The sequence below is a fragment of the Hemibagrus wyckioides genome, linkage group LG03 (assembly GCF_019097595.1).
Source record: "Hemibagrus wyckioides isolate EC202008001 linkage group LG03, SWU_Hwy_1.0, whole genome shotgun sequence".
Classification (NCBI taxonomy): Eukaryota; Metazoa; Chordata; class Actinopteri; order Siluriformes; family Bagridae; genus Hemibagrus; species Hemibagrus wyckioides.
The window spans coordinates 10,917,920-10,931,992 of record NC_080712.1 but is presented as its reverse complement, the minus strand read 5'-3'; positions in this window follow the sequence as shown (position 1 = coordinate 10,931,992).

Sequence of the window (14,073 nt, the reverse complement as noted above, 5' to 3'; positions counted from 1 at the left end):
TACAAGAGTGTGTATTTGATGTTGCAATCACAGTAATCTGAAATGAGATAGACAAAAAAATAGGAAACATTTCAAAGGAATTGCAACATTTCTGTCATCTGTGGATAACTGACAAGTTTGTCAACTGTCTCAATCGTATTGTGAAATAAACAGCATTGTAATTGTTGGAACTGACTGAATGTGGTTTAATGATCTTAATGAGTGTCTCACTAAGTAAATCGCTCTTTTTAATAAATTAAGATAAAGATAAGAAAATAAAATCAAATAAAAAGATAATAAAAATGAAGATAAGAATAAAAGCTCTATTAAATGTGTTTGTAAGCACTATTTCCATGGTCACCTGTATGATATCTTTATGCCTTTGCAGAAATAGCTTTATTCAATGGTTAAAGATAATCTTATTTTAGAAGAGCTGTTTGATACTGTTATGATCATCTATCAAATTTTACCATATATGTCTTGAGGTGTATTTCAATCAGTAAATAATCTGTTTCCCAGTGAATATCTCCTGTTTGGGACAGTTAGAGCCTAATATAATATATGTTGCATTACAAGTATAAGCCTTCATAATATCTTCCAATATAGAGTTTTGTTCTAGGATAGAACAGTGACACTGCTCACATTTATGACCTCTGTGCATAAAGAACTGACAGATTTACACACAAAGAAGCTTAATGCAACATCCGGCAAAAAGGTACAAGTGTGGCCATATCTACTACACTACAGTCATTACATATGTTTTGTAATTTATTTCCTGCTCTGCTCCTGAAGAGAAGATAAGTTAGAGATTTCGGTTGTGATACAGCCATATCTAATGTGTAGAAGCTGTAGAAAATTTGTATTGAGAACAGACAGTCAATTTGCAAAGTTTTGTCTTTATTAATAAAATATCTGCGTAATAAAACGATAATAAAAAAAAACATTTTCATTCATTGTTCCTAGCAATGTTGTCTTTGCAGCTTGGAGTGTAACTAGCTACTTTTCAAATGCAAGAAGCATATACAATACAGTATAATGTAATATAAATTCCTTTGTCCCAGCTTGTTAGGAAGGTGGTGCCACCGTAATTACAGTGGCCTGGAACGGTTCCAGGCATTTAATCAGCACTGCCCGGTGTCGGAGAAATTACATAGAAATCATACATCATACATTAGCCTAGATTTAAAATGCTCTGCATAGAAGTAGTGGTTATCGATCACATATCAAATATCTACCAAATATCTATCAAAATTATTTAGCTTCGGATTAATAGTAAGCTTTTGAGTAATGCAAGTATATCAAATATATATCCTTTATGATATCAGGTTTTGGAGCTTTTGAGCTTTTGATTAATGCACATGTGTAACTTTTATAATCATCAAGCAATGCTGAGATGGGGATGTTTTTGTAAATTTCATAATCATCAGGCAGAAATAGTGCTGAGATGGGTGAAATAGAGGAGATGTTTTTGTGCTGAAAAGTGCAAACGTAAGGGGAATTTCACCAAGAATAGTCACTCAGACAGACATAACCTAGACATAATCTAGGCATCTTATGAGCTTTAGCATTGCTTAATAGGCAAAAGAGGAGCACATTTAGTTCCAGACACAAAGAGTTAAACTTAGAAACCTAATTTTGACACATCAAAAACATCGAGGTTGGTCGGTACGTGCGTACGTGCACATTGTTGTATACATCATGTACCTGAAAGGTTGTTTGATGTCATCAAAGGGAGGATGTTTTAACTAAGGGGGCGGTATGGGGACTTATACGAAAATATAGTAAGTATGTTAATTAAGGAAGGAGGGATTAAAAGTATACAAACATTGAGTATAATGTGGAATTTTCTAGAAATATTTAAATTTGGAAGAGGAGGCGACATGGGGCGTCTGAGGTATAAAAAGAAGGGATTTTTTGGGGTTTTTTTTAGACCAGCTGCTCTCTGAAATGTATGTGATTGTCTGCATCTCTGAATAAAGAAACCTGCTTCTTCTCATCTGCTGACTAAGATCTCCTTCATTTCGGCTGAGTATTTGATTATTTGATAGTTTATTGAGTTCATTTGGTACGATTGTTGAAAATAATAGAAATTGGTACTGTTAAAGATTCCACCCTGTGATATGTCCACTCGGAGGGGACTCTGAGTTCCGACACCAGTAGTCGTAGTCAAATTGTTAGATGCATAGTTCAGTTACAAAGTAGCTTCCAAAGTAACCGCTCAGTATGCTGCCAGATGGTAAAAAGAGACAGAGCCCTGGGATATTCAGGAATGGTAAACCATGAGATCTTTCTCCTATAAAAAATTACCCAACGGACAACCGATTATTTTTTGGTAAGTTCATATGTGCTTTTTGTTTACATTGCATGGTTAGAATTATTAAGGATAGAGATGGAAAGGTGCTCACAAGTGAGGAGAGTGTACAGAGGAGATGGAAGGAGTACTTTGAAGAGCTGATGAATGAGGAAAATTAGTGGGAAAAAAAGAGTAGAAGGGGTGACCTCTGTGGAACAGAAAGTAGACAAGATTAGCAAGGATGAAGTCAGGAATGCTTTGAAGAGGATGAAAAGTGGAAAGGCAGTTGGTCCCAACGACATCCTGGTGGAGGTCTGGAAGTCTCTAGGGGGACAGCAGTGGGATTTTTAACTACTTTGTTTAATAGGGTTTTAGAGAGTGAGAAGATGCCTGAGGAATGGAGAAGAAGTGTATTAGTGCATTAGAGTTCTTTAAGAATAAGGGTGACGTGCAGAGCTGCAGCAACTATAGGGGGATAAAGTTGATGAGCCGTACAATGAAGCTATGGGAAAGAGTAGTGGAAGCTAGGTTTTTTTTAACAATTTATTTATTTTTTAACATTTATTAAAATTTTCTTGAACAAAAAGCAGAAAAAAAACCACACAACAATAATAATAATAGCTCAACACATACATGAACATCGGATAAGAAAAAAAAAAAAAAAAAAAATATATATATATATATATATATATATATATATATATATATATATATATATATATAAATAGATATATAAGTATATACAAAAATAGTATTCTTACACTGGGTTAGGAAACCCCTCTAATACAGAGGAGGATAACAAAGGTCCAATTGATTTTAAATAAGGGTCCCAGATCTTCAGGTATTCGTAGAAAAATGTGACATGCAAAAATTGTATTCATTAGGAATGAGATCCATAATAATATTGTGCCAAGACTTTTTTGTTGGAGCAATATCCTTAATCCAGAACAAGAAGACATTTTTCCTAGCTGCAAAGGTCAGTAAATTAAATCCTATGCATGATATTGGAAATACGAGTGTCTGGGAGGCCAAGAAGAAGGCACATAGGATCTAATTTTAGAACTAGAACATCAAAGATAACACACAGATCATCCACAATACCAGACCAATAACTCTGTAATTTGACGCATGACCAAAAACAGTGGAGAAGGGTACCATTCTCAGATTTACATTTGCAACAGGTTGGGGGTATATGGGGATTCATCTTATTTCTGAGAACAGGTGTTATGTGTGTGCGATGTAGGACCATAAACTGAGTAGATTTTATTCGATTACAGACAGATACCTTTGTTGCGTAGTTCCAGACTTCCTGCCAAACATTGTCATTGATAGTGAGGCCTAGGTCTTTTTCCCAAGCTTGCTTAGTAGCATGGGATGTAAGAGAGCAGTTAGGAATTAGCAAACTATAAAATGCACTTATACGCTTCTTGGATTCTTGTGGAGGTGAAGATGAGGCTCTTTCTATATCAGAGGTAGTTACTAATGTTGTATCAGGAACAATAAAATGTCTAAGTTGCAAATATCTGAAAAATTCACCTTTTGGTAGGCCATACCGATCTTGTATCATCTGAAAGGACAGCAGGGTCTGCCTATCATATAGATCTCCTAGCTTTGTTAACCCCTGTGCATACCATGCTTTAAAACCACCATCTCTGAAGCCCGGCAGAAAGTCTGAATTACCTAGAATGGGGGTAAGAGGAGATGTGAGATGAGTACACCCCTCTAAAGTTCAGATGGATCGCCATGCTGTGATCTTATTTATAGTAATAGGGTTAAAACAGAAGTCCCTTACAGACTGGGAATTTTTCATAAACAACAGATTCCATAGATGGCATTTAGATTGGAAGGATTCAATATCAAGCCAAATTGAGGCATGGTCAGATCTAAACCAATCTGCCATCACCTGAAGATGAACAGCCAACTGATACAGTCTAATGTTTGGAAAATCTAAGCCCCCATCAGAACTGGTCATCTGCAGTTTTGCCATTTTCAAACGGGGTTTCCTTTTACTCCAAATAAAGGAACTCAATCAGCCTTCAAGCACTTTGATAACCTTCTTAGATAGCAGAATAGGGATCATTTGTATAGGATAAAGTAGCCTGGGTAGGATGTTCATTTTAATAAGGGCGATCCTTCCCAACCAGGGCAGAGGCAAGGAGGCCCAGAGGTCTGCTTTGATGGTATCCAGAAGAGGAGGGAAGTTAGCATTAAACATTTGATTTTATTCAGGAGTTATGCGTATCCCAGTGGAAGCTAGGTTAAGAAAGGTAGTAGAAATTTGTGAGCAGCAGTTATGGCTTCAGGCCCAGAAAGAGCACAACAGATGCAATTTTTCTCTGAGAATTTTGATGGAGAAGTATAGGGATGGTCAGAGAGAGTTGCACTGTGTGTTTGTAGACTTGGAGAAAGCGTATGACGGTTATGCTATCGTGATGAACCAGTTGTCAGAGGAGGTCAGGCAGGAGTCTCCTTGGACAATAATGTTCGAAGATGACATTGTGATCTGTAGTGAGAGCAGGGAGCAGGTGGAGGAAAACCTGGAGAGGTGGAGGTTTGCGTTGAGAAAAGAGGAATGAAAGTCAGTCGTAGTAAGACTGAGTACAGGTGTGTGAATGAAAGGGAGGGAAGTGAAACAGTAAGACTGGGTGAAGAGGTGAAGAAGGTACAGGAGTTTAAGTACTTGGGATCAACAGTCCAGGGTAATGGAGAGTGTGGGAAAGAGGTAAAGAAGCGAGTGTGTTGATATAACAAGAGTAAGATATGAGACTCATATGACAGCATGAGGGTGCAAAACAACCGGATGTAAAATTAGAAGTAAAATTCATATACACTATACAAGCATTATGCAGAAGCACAGTATAGGCGGACATCACAGAGTGATGAGAAGCTGAAGAAATATGATGCTTATGTGGGACCGTAAGCTGTGTAAAAAAATGAACTAATCTAGTGGCTGGTAAGAAATAAAACAAGTGAGGAAAAACACCAAAATACCATATTTACTATTTAAAGATAGTGAATGACATTCAAGCACAGATGTGGTGAAACTAGGGCCTGATACATGATAGTACATGAAGTAAAAACTTAGTAAGTAACTAAGTAAGTTAAGGTAAACAGACAGGAAAAAAACAGGATAGTGTGAATAAGAGAGCCATAGCATAGCAATAAGGAGAGCAAATAAGTTTAAACAACTAAGTCACAAGTAAGTAAGAAAATAAAGATAGCATCCTCCTTTAAGAGTCGGAAAAAAATAATTAAATTGTCAGTTAACCACAATGATCCTCACAATACAATTATACAAGTGTATGGGATATAATAATAATAAACACATTTCTGGTACCATTAGTAGTAACTAATATTAATAAATGATACTAACTTGTAATAATAAGGCAGAGCTCACTTGAACAGATATGATAAACAGCACTGTGTCTTGAAGGTGAGCAATTGGTATCCACAGGGTCATCAGTTAAAATAAAAAGACAGACAAACGCTAAAGGAAGGAGGGGTTGTTTTAATAGGGAATATTAATTCTCAGAAAAGTTTCCTAATGAGTCAAAACAATCATGAGACAAATAAGTGATAGAAGGGGTAAGGATACCAGTATAAATAGAGGGGATTTTTGTATGGGGGGTGCACTTGACCACGTTGGACCTGACGCTGTGTACTTGAGTGCCAGTTTTGTGTTATTTTTGTTAAGGATTGTCTTGTTAAAAATAAAGCCAGTTGCTTCTTCTCATCCAAGCCTGAGGAAATTTCTTTATTTTATTTTTTATAGATTTGTGAAGTTTTTGTAAGTATTTGGTAATAATAGGTAATTGGAGAAGACTTCAGAACCACCCTCAGACTCCAATTTTTTAATCACGTTCAGCTAAATGAACGAATCTTTGTGGTCATGGTGTGAAATGAAATGATAAGCAGCAGTGTTATTGTCCATCTTTAAAGTGCAGATGTACACAGTAGTCCTCTTTTTATTTGAACAGGAGCAGAAATGTGCAACATATATGTTTTATGTTTTGTGTAATTCAATCCTGCAATGTGCAAATGTACAGAGTGTTTGGTTTGGTGTGTTCCAACACATGTGTGAAGGAAACATAGCAAGTCCCATCAGTGGAGTCCTGTGTGGAGTTCTGGTTGAGAGTCCGTATAGCCTGTGGTAAGAAGCTTCTCCTCAGTCTCTCTGTGTTGGCCTTCAGGGATTGGAAGCACTTTCCTGACCTCAACAGAGAGAAAAGTCCATTGTTGGGGTGGCTGAGGTCCTTCACGATCTTCCTGGCCTTGCTCCAGCACCGCTTGTTGTAGATTGAGTGCAGGTCAGGGAACTTGGTATGGATGATGCGCTCAGCTGATCACACCACCCTCTGAAGAGCTCGTCTGTCCTGCATGGTGCTTTCCTGAACCAGGTTGCGATGTTTCCCGTCAGGATGCTCTCTATGGTGCAGGAAGAAAAGTTCCTAAGTACCTTAGAGAGCAGTCTAAAGTCTCTAAAGCATCTGAGGTGGTACAGATGCTGCCAGGCCTTTTTCACCATGGTGTTTACATGACAGGACCATGACAGGCCTTGCATGATGTGAACACTGAGGTATCTGAAGCTGTCCACTCTCTCCACTGGGCTCTTGTTGATCATGGGGGTCTGGTAGTTCCTCTCCTGCTTTTTGCTGGACCACTATCAGTTCCTTTGTCTTGCTGACATTAAGGAGGAGGTTGTTCCTCTGGCACCAGTTCTCTAGATTCCTAATCTCCTCCATAAACTGCGCTGACTATGACCAGTGTAAACTCCAGAGGAAGGTAAAAAGGACGACATTTGATAGACAATAGTTCCAGGTTGGGTGTGCAGGACACCATCATGAATGATTAGTTCATCTCCCAAGTCATTCGTTCTTTTGTCACGTGACATGACAGCAGTATTGGATACAGAAATTAGTTAATAATTCTTAACCTTCCTGGTACGACCCAGTCTAGAGTTAAATCTTTTTATACAAATGTTAAACCAATATGTCCTGTCTGCATAAGTAAATCAAATATACCAGCAAAATCACACTGTGATCAAAATTAACAAACAAAAAGATACTATTGTATTGTTTGTAGGCTCAGTTTATTTTATTAAGTAATATTTTTTACAGACAGTCAAAGGCAGAGAAAGGGCAAATAATTAATATTTCCCAATATTTAATATTTTCCCATTATTTAATATTGAACAATAAAATGAGACAGGAACAAGAACAGAACTTTTTTATTTTTGGATAATTTTATGATAATTCCTAAATATTATACAACATTACATTAGTATTTTTGACTGTAAGATACAGATCCAGGAAGTGGTCATGTAATAAAAAGTATACCGAGAAACAATGTCTACTTAATGGCCCTAAAGTGTTCAGTTAGTGGAAAGTTCACGAGTATAAATGTTCCATGACTTTCTTTAAATATAATAATCTCTTTGTAATCTCTTTGTGTTTGTAAAACAGCCAGCAGCTTGTACAGTACTATAAAGGGGTCAGTTTAATTAATTTTACTGTTAAAAGGGCTGCAAAAACTAATAAGCCCTTGTCAATTTCACTGATGAGCAATAAATCCAAGACAGGATTGATGTTTGATCATTATCCTTACCTGGGTATATTTTCGAATAAACACTCCATGTGTAACCAGTGCGATCGCAATGCCTAGTGAGACTTCTGCCAAGAATGAACATACCTTAATTACCATGTGCTCCAATTTCCAGACTTGGTTAAAGGTAAAAAACATAACTTAAAAGGGATAAAATTACAAAAATATTACCACATTTAATGCAAATAACATTACATACATAAGTTAAGATGAAATAAATACATAAGTGATAAATAATACATTTTCCACTGAACGGTCTAAGGAGGCTTTCATCATCACCCTTCTCTCTGACAGGGCTTGAGAATTCTCTACAGCCATATGGGATGCTTAATCTCCTTGCTGTGCTGACTTTGGTTCATTCACCAGCGAAGAGCACCAAGTGTACAATTGCTCCCACACAGGACAATAGACCACAGGGCAGATTCTTCAACTTTGTCAAGGCTGGGGCAATCATGTCCTGTAGCGATGCCTTTTTTAATGGATTGCCAACTCGCCAATGGATTGGACCGAACTCGCATCTCCCTGGAGGAATGCCAAAGTCGACTCAGGGAAAGGGCATGCTTTTGTTTGTGGTAAAGGTGGTCACTTTCACCAGAATTGCCCTTTAAAAGGAAAAGCCCCCTAGTGTGGCTGAGGGCACTAGGGGGCCCAGACTCAAACTGCAAATCAAACATCCTGTTCTTGTCCCCTAGGAACCCATTTTACCAAGGCACTCATTGACTGACCAAGACCTGATCTGCGCCTCTATGGTGGCCAAACTCAAGATTCCTTTGGTTCCTCTGCAATGTCCTGTCCCTGTCCAAGCTTTCAATAGTAGCAGCCTCGAACCTATCACCCAACACACTGTTCCTGTCCAGTTAAGGGTCTCCAGCAACCACACTGAGATGCTCACATTCCTTGTGATGGAAAGATTGCATGCCCCTATTGTTCTGGGATGCCCTTGGCTAACTTGACACAACCCTCATATTGATTGGATCAAAAATACTATTGTTGATTGGAGCCCATCCTGTCTCTTTACCTACCTCCATTATGCCGCCATCGACTCTGTTCCACCCACCTCGAAGAAGAACTTCCCTGACCTTTCCAAAGTCCCCCCTGACTACTTAGATCTTCAATTGGTCTTTAGCAAGTCACAAGTGGTCTCTCTGCCTCCACATCACCCATATAGCTGTACCATTGACTTCCCCCAAGAGGTTGTTTGTATTTTTTATCATGACCTGAGAACTATGAGGTTATGAAGGCTATGAAAAGTATATCTCTGAGTCACTGGCAGCCGGCATAATTCAGGGTTTTTCTTTTGTTGAAAAAAAGGGCAAGTCACTGTGACCCTGTATTGATTATCATGGACTCAAGGACATTACGATCAAGAACTGTTACCCTTTACCCCTCATGACCACTGCCTTTGAGCTTCTACAGGGGGCATGTATTTTTACCAAACTGGACCTCAGAAACACGCATCACTTGGTCCGTATTAAGGAAAGGGATGAATGGAAAAAAGCCTTTAATGCTCCATCTGGCAACTATGAATCTTGTTGTTCCATTTGGGTTAACCAACACACTTGCAGTCCTCCAGGTCCTCATTAATGTGCCCAGAAGTTCTAGAATGGGGACACAATTCCAAGGTTTCCTGCCACCCAGGAAGGGCCCATACCCTCTACCTGATTCAGCAACGCTTCTGGTGGGCCAACATAAAGGAGGATGTCTGTCAATTTGTGGCTGCATGCGATGTTTGCGTCAGGAATAAGTATTCCAACTTACCCCTGCAGGCCTGCTCAGACCTATTCCGGTCCCCCACTTTCCATGGTCCCACATAGCTCTCAATTTTGTCACTTGCCTCCTGGTTTCAGAGGGGAACTCTTGCATCATGACTGTGGTGGACCATTTATCTAAAGCTGCCCACTTTGTTCCCCTACCACAACTCCCTTCTGCCAGCCAGACCATCACCACATGTTCCAACCAGAAAGCGTGGACGACTGCCAAAGTGCACACTCTCCTGAGGTCGAGAGACTCCACCTTCAGCAAGGGCCAAACTGTCCCGAGCCATTAGAGAGGTTGAAGCATGCACATGCCCAGAGAATCCATGGCCACTTTCAGGACAGCAGAGTCTCCCGGCACATGTGGCAGGGCATACAGGCGATCATGAACTACAAGACCACATCACCTGCTTGTGATAGAGACACCTTCCTCCCAGACATGCTGAATGACTTCTATGCTCGGTTCGAGGTGGCGAGGAAGACCATCCCTTCTCCTAACGACCAGGTGCTCTGTCTTTCCACGGCTGACATGAAGAGTACTCCATGCCAAGATAACCCACGGATGTCTGCTGGACCTGACAACATTCCTGGCTCAGGGAATGTGCAGAACAGCTAGTGGATGTCTTCACTGACATCTTCAACATTTTCCTGAGCAGCACCATTGTTCCTACATGCCTCAAGACAACGACCATCGCCCCGTGGCGAAGAAGTCTATGGTTTCCTGCCTCAATGACTATTGTCCCGTCGCACTCACACCCATCATGATGAAAATGCTTTGAGAGGCTTGTCATGAGGCACATGAAGACCCAGCTACCACCCTCACTGGATCCCTTGCAGTTTGTGTATTATCCAATGAGGACTCATACATACGAATGCTGTTAATAGACTTCAGTTCAGCATTCAACACAATCATCCCTCAGCACCTGATTGAAAAACTGAGCCTGTTGGGACTGAACACCTCCCTCTGCAACTGGATCCTAGACTTCCTGACTGGGAGACCTCAGTCAGTCTGGATCAGGAACAGCATCTCCAGCACCACCACACTGAGTACTGGAGCCCCTCAGGACTGTGTGTTCAGATGTTCACTCTGCTGACCCACGACTGTACAGCAATGCACAGTTCGAACCATATCATCAAGTTTGCTGATGACACTGGCTGCGTCCACAAAGCAAACAACATTGTGGATGGCCCCACACACATATTCTTCACCCTCATGCCATCTAGAAAGAGGTACCGAAGCATTCGGGCCCTCAAAACCACACTGTGTAACAGTTTCTTCCCTCAAGCCATCAGGCTCCTCAACATCCAGAACAGAAATTATACCAACTAATATTTCTAATATTAGTTGGTATGATATTTACTGCTATAATGTTTACTTCTTATTTGCACTGCCTCAAATGCTGCTACTGCATTTTTTGCACAATCCACATTGTCATGCTGCTATATATATATATATATATATATATATATATATACACATACACATATACATATACGTATATATGTTTACAAACATATATGTTATTAGAATAGAATATAGAATAGAATCTTTATTGTCATTTGTGGCATATCCAACGAAATTAGGTGCTTTACAGATATTACACAGGATACACAAAATACACTTTACACACTTAACATAAATTACACGAGAAACAGTTACGCATATTGCACCGAAATTTACACGTTACACAAGAGAGTTGCATATATTGCACTTTACCCATATTGCACATAAGAAGACAAATATTGCCCAAGATGTATGCATATTGGAGAAAATAATTCTCCCAAAAAAATTTAACTGAGCATTTAATGCTTGTACTGCTCTAAGGTAAAATCTGTTCTTCAGTATATTTGTTCTGGTTTTGATTGTTCTATACCGTCTGCCTGACGGTAACAGTTCAAAAAGTGGATGACCAGGGTGAGACGGATCTTTAATGATACTGCTGGCTTTATTGAAGCAGTGAGAGTTGTATAATTCCTACAACGAGGGGAAAGGGCACCCAATGATCTTCTGGGCCGAGTTAATTACCCTCTGGAGCTCTTTTTTCTGTGCAGCTGTACAGCTAGAAAACCAAACACAGAGACAGTATGTTACAATGCTCTCTACGGTGCAATGATAGGACACAAACTGTTTCTGAGAGATGTTATTCTTCCTAAGGACCCTCAGAAAGTAAAGTCTCAGCTGTAACTCTGTTATGTTTGTGCCCTAAGTCAGGTCTTCCATGATGTAAACGCCCAGGAATCGAATTAGATACCTGGTTTTTACAGTTTCTCAAATTTGCACATCATATTCCATTTTGTTTCATTGCACATGTTTTTTGTGTCTTGTCTTGTGTACTTCCTGTTTTTGCACTGTACCTAGTTGCACATGTTGCATTTTATGTAGCTAGGACAAACTTCTGTCCTAGCTCTGTGTTGTTGTTTTTGTTTGTAACTGTGTATGTTGTTTATGTAGCACCAGGATCCTGGAGAAATGTTTCATTTCACTACGTACTGCATCAGCTATATGTGATTGAAATGACAATAAAAGCTTCTTAACTTGACTTGATTGTCCCACAATCTCACAAACATAAAAAAATTAACGTTAATATAAAGAATATTTTTCATTGTCCTCCATCTATCCATTCAATCCCATCTCTCCATGTATCCTAAATATCCACCTCATCTGTCCTCTGATATGAAAACAACTGTTATGATCATATTAAGTCTAATGTTAAACTAGCATCCAGAGTCTGCTTGTCATACATTGCTGATAGAAAATGCGCAGTTTAAAGTGAACTCGTTTTCATGGTACACAGAATGTTCTAATCTACATTAAATATTTAGCCAACAGTCTGAAGTTACCAAGCAACAAGTGTATGTTAACGTTAGCTGATTCAACATCAACAGGTGTAGACAGAAAATATGATTATCCTGACCTGAGCTAATTTACTGAATCAACCAACTCACATCACTTTTCTTTTCATGTGGCAAGGCCTGCAGCATATCACAGACTACAGGACCACCACAAGCACTACTATTAGCCCCTCAGACAGCCTGCCGGATGACCTCAACACCTTCTACATCCACTTCAAGACCTCCAGCAACAACACAGAGAGGAGGCACACACACACTGGCACCACCCAACCCTCCTTCTCCCCTCTTATGCATCAGCTGTGGTACACAAAGCACTGAGGAATATCAATCCCCGCAAGGCACCAGGGCCAGGTATGCATACTGGCCCAACAGGCCCATCTCAGAAGCCATTGCTGCTTCCCTCCATATTTCCCTTTCTCATCTGTAAGATAAGAACACCTACATCAGGATGCTCTTTATTGACTATAGTTCCGCTTTCAACACGGTCATCCCCCATAAACTCACCCACAAACTATTTGCACTAGGACTACACCCCACTCTCTGTGACTGGCTCAGCCATCATCATAATAAACATTGGAACCCCCACAGGGGTGTGTTTTCAGTCCCATCCTTTACACACTGTTCACACATGACTGTGTCACGTTCCACAAGGACAACATCATCCTGAAGTTTGCTGACAACACCACAGTGATAGGACGGATCATTGGGATGAAGCCGCCTACAGGAGGGAGGTGGCCAGTCTTGTGACATGGTGTGAGGACAACAACCTCACCCTCCACACAGACAAGACAAAGGAGATGATAGTAGACATGAGGAAGTAGAGGAGAACTCATCAGCCACTGTTTATCCAAGAGCTTGAAGTGGAGAGGGTGAGCAGCTTTTAATACCTGGGGGCCCACATCAGTGAGGACCTCACCTGGACACTCAATACCACCTAGTTGGTTAAAAAGGCACAACAGTGGCTGTACTTCCCGAGGAGGCTGAGGAAGTGTGGCATGTCACTTAAGATCCTCAACAACTTCTACAGCTGTGTTATTGAGAGTGTTCTTGACCAACTGCATCACTGTGTGGTATGGCAGCACTACTGCGAGGGACCGCAAAAATTTGCAGAGAGTGTTGAAGACTGCCGGAAAGATCATCAGGACTCCACTGCCTTTTCTGCAGACCATTTACCACCACAGAGTCCACAGGAGAGCTGTCTCCATCCTTAAGGACCGCACTTATCCCCAACATAGACTGTTCCTACCCTCAGGACACAGGAGGTACAGGAGTGTGAAATGCAGGACTTCCAGATAAAGGAACTCCTTCTTTCCTTCAGCCATTAGACTTTTAAACAGGTAGCTAGATGACTACACTAGTTTCATCTATCTCATAGATTAGTTAGACTAAATTGCTCCTTCTTATATTGCACATTTGTTAAGGTTATTGCTGCTACTATTATCAAGTAGCTGCATCTCAATTGCACATTGTTACTGTTACTGCTGCTTCTATTATTATCTACAGTTGCATTCAATTTTCACGTTACTGTAATATTGTTTTGCACATAAGTGGATATTATTTGCAACATAAGTGAATACTGTATACTTGCACATA